Source organism: Orcinus orca, chromosome 4 (assembly GCF_937001465.1).
Source record: "Orcinus orca chromosome 4, mOrcOrc1.1, whole genome shotgun sequence".
NCBI classification, from domain to species: domain Eukaryota; kingdom Metazoa; phylum Chordata; class Mammalia; order Artiodactyla; family Delphinidae; genus Orcinus; species Orcinus orca.
Window position 1 is genome coordinate 19,944,290 of NC_064562.1, and position 3,755 is coordinate 19,948,044.

Consider the following 3,755-nt stretch of genomic DNA (forward strand, 5'->3'; position numbering starts at 1 on the left):
TAACACCCCACTTTCACCAATGGACAGATCATCCAAAATGAAAATAAATAATGAAATGCAAGATTTAAATTATACATTAAGCAAGATTGACTTAATTGATATTTATAAGACATTCCATCCAAAAACAACAGAATACACTTTCTTCTCAAGTACTCATGGAACATTCTCCATAGATAGATCATATCTTGGGTCACAAATCAAGCCTTGGTAAATTTAATAAAATTGAAATCATATCAAGTAACTTTTCTCACCACAACGCTATGAGACTAGATATGAATTACAGGAAAAATATCTGTAAAAAATACAAACACATGGAGGCTAAACAATGCATTGCTTAGTAACCAAGAGATCACAACAGAAATCAAAGAGGAAACCTAAAAATACCTAGAAACAAATGACATGAAAACACGATGACCTAAAACCTATGGGATGAAGCAAAAGCAGTTCTAAGGGGGAAGTTTATAGCAATACAATCCTACCTCAAGAAACAAGAAACATCTCAAATAAACAACCTAACGTTACACCTAAAGCAATTAGAGAAAGAAGAACAAAAAATCCCAAAGTTAGCAGAAGGGAAGAAATCATAAAGATCAGATCAGTAATAAATGAAAAAGAAATGAAGGAAACAATAGCAAAGATCAATAAAACTCAAGCTGTTTCTTTGAGAAGATAAACTGAATTGATAAAGCATTAGCCAGACTCATCAAGAAAAAAAGGGAGAAGACTCAAATCAATAGATTTAGAAATGAAAAAGAAGGAACAGCTGACACTGCAGAAATACAAAGGATCATGAAAGATTACTACAAGCAACTGTATGCCAATAAAATGGACAACCTGGAAGAAAAGGACAAATTCTTAAGAGAAGCACAACCTTCTGAGACTGAACCAGGAAGAAATAGAAAATTTAAACGGACCAATCACAACCACTGAAATTGAGACTGTGATTTAAAATCTTCCAACAAACAAAAGCCGAGGACCAGATGACTTCACAAGTGAATTCTATCAAACATTTAGCGAAGAGCTAACACCTATCCTTCTCAAACTCTTCCAAAATATAGCAGAGGGAGGAACACTCCCAAACTCATTCTATGAGGTCACCATCACCCTGATACCAAAACCAGACAAAGATGTCACAAAGAAAGAAAACTACAGGCCAATATCATTGATGAACATAGATGCAAAAATCCTCAACAAAATACCAGCAAACAGAATCCAACAGCACATTAAAAGGATCCTACACCATAATTAAGCGGGGTTTATCCCAGGAATGCAGGGACTCTTCAGTACATGCAAATCAATCAATGTGATTAATCATATTAACAAATTGAATGTGTAAAACCATATGATCATCTCAATAGATGCAGGAAAAGCTTTTGACAAAATTCAAGACCCATTTATGATAAAAGCCCTCCAGAAAGTAGACATAAAGGGAACTTTCCTCAACATAATAAAGGCCATATATGACAAACCCACAGTCAACATTATTCTCAATGGTGAAAAACTGAAACGATTTCCTCCTAGATCAGGAACAAGACAAGGTTATCCACTCTCACCACTATTATTCAACATAGTTTTGGAAGTTTTAGCCACAGCAATCAGAGAAGAAAAAGAAAAGAATTCAAATAGGAAAAGAAGGAGTAAAACTGTCACTGTTTGCAGATGACATGATACTATACATAGAGAATCCTAATGATGCTACCAGAAAAGTACTAGAGCTAATCAATGAATTTGGTAAAGTAGCAGGATACACAGTTAATGCACAGAAATCTCTTGCATTCCTATACACTAATGATGAAAAATCTTAAAGAGAAATTAAGGAAACACTCCCATTTACCATTGCAACAAAAAGAATAAAATACCTAGGAATAAACCTACCTAAGAAGACAAAAGACCTGTATGCAGAAAACTATAAGACACTGTTGAAGGAAATTAAAGATGATCCAAATAGCTGGAGAGGTATACCATGTTCTTGGATTAGAAGAATTAACATTGTGGAAATGACTCTACTACCCAAAGCAATCTACAGATTCAATGCAATCCCTATCAAACTACCAATGGCATTTTTCACAGAACTAGAACAAAAAATTTCACAATTTGTATGGAAACACAAAAGACCCTGAATAGCCAAAGCAATCTTGAGAAAGAAAAACGGAGCTGGAGGAATGAGGCTCCCAGACTTCAGACTCTACTACAAAGCTACAGTAATCAAGGCAGTATGGTACTGGCACAAAAACAGAAATACAAATCAATGGAATAGGATAGAAAACCCAGAGATAAACCCACGCACATATGGTCACCTTATTTTTGATAAAAGAGGCAAGAATATACAATGGAGAAAAGACAGCCTCTTCAATAAGTGGTGCTGGGAAAACTGGACAGCTACATGTAAAAGAATGATATTAGAACACTCCCTAACACCATACACAGAAATAAACTCAAAACGGATTAAAGACCTAAATGTAAGGCCAGACACTATAAAACTCTTAGAGGAAAATATAGGCAGAACATTCTATGACATAAATCACAGTAAGATCCTTTTTGACCCACCTCCTAGAGAAATGGAAATAAAAACAGAGATAAAAAAATGGGACCTAATGAAACTTAAAAGCTTTTGCACAGCAAAGGAAATCATAAACAAGATGAAAAGACAACCCTCAGCATGAGAGAAAATATTTTCAAATGAAGCAACTGACAGAGGATTAATCTCCAAAATTTACAAGCAGCTCATGCAGCTCAAAAAACAAAACACCCAGTCCAAAAATGAGCAGAAGACCTAAATAGAGATTTCTCCAAAGAAGATGTACAGATTGCCAACAAACACTTGAAAGGATGCTCAGCATCACTAATCATTAGAGAAATGCAAATCAAAACTACAATGAGGTATCACCTCACACCAGTCAGAATGGCCATCATCAAAAAAATCTACAAACAATAAATGCTGGAGAGGGTGTGGAGAAAAGGGAACCCTCTTACACTGTTGTTGGGAATGTAAAGTGATACAGCCACTATGGAGAACCGTATGAAGGTTCCTTAAAAAACTCAAAATAAGGGCTTCCCTGGTGGCACAGTGGTTGAGAGTCCGCCTGCTGATGCAGGGGACACGAGTTCGTGCCCTAGTCCGGGAGGATCCCACGTGCCACGGAGTGGTTGGGCCCGTGAGCCATGGCCGCTGGGCCTATGCGTCAGGAGCCTGTGCTCCGCAACGGGAGGGACCACAGTGGTGAGAGGCCCGCATACTGCAAAAAAAAATAATAATAATAATGAGAAAAAAAAAAGAAGACAAATAAAAACGTTTAAGCATCTTTTAAAATGAAAAAATATTTGGAATACCTGGAAGTAGATGATACCTAAGTATTGGTAAAGAATAGTATTGATATATAGCTATTTCTAAACATTTTGTAAAAAAATTTAAATTGGAAGGCAATTCCTTGCTCCACTGCTCCTTAGTCCCTGCTCAGAAGCAACAACTAGTATTGCTTTTATTTTCAGTTCTTATTGTTATTCTATATACTTAAATAATGTGCTGGTACTACTATTTCTTTATTTATCAGTGTTTCTAATCTGACAGACTCTCTATTTTACCTGGCAAATTAGTGCTTTTGTATATGGAATGATTACTGGTGTATTTGAAATGATTTCCACAATCTTACTTTGTGTTTCTTTTAGTCCAATGCTTATCCCTTACTCCGTCCTTTTCTGTCATCTTCAGTTTATCAAGATTTTAAAAATTCTCTTATTTGCTTTAGCTAGTTTAG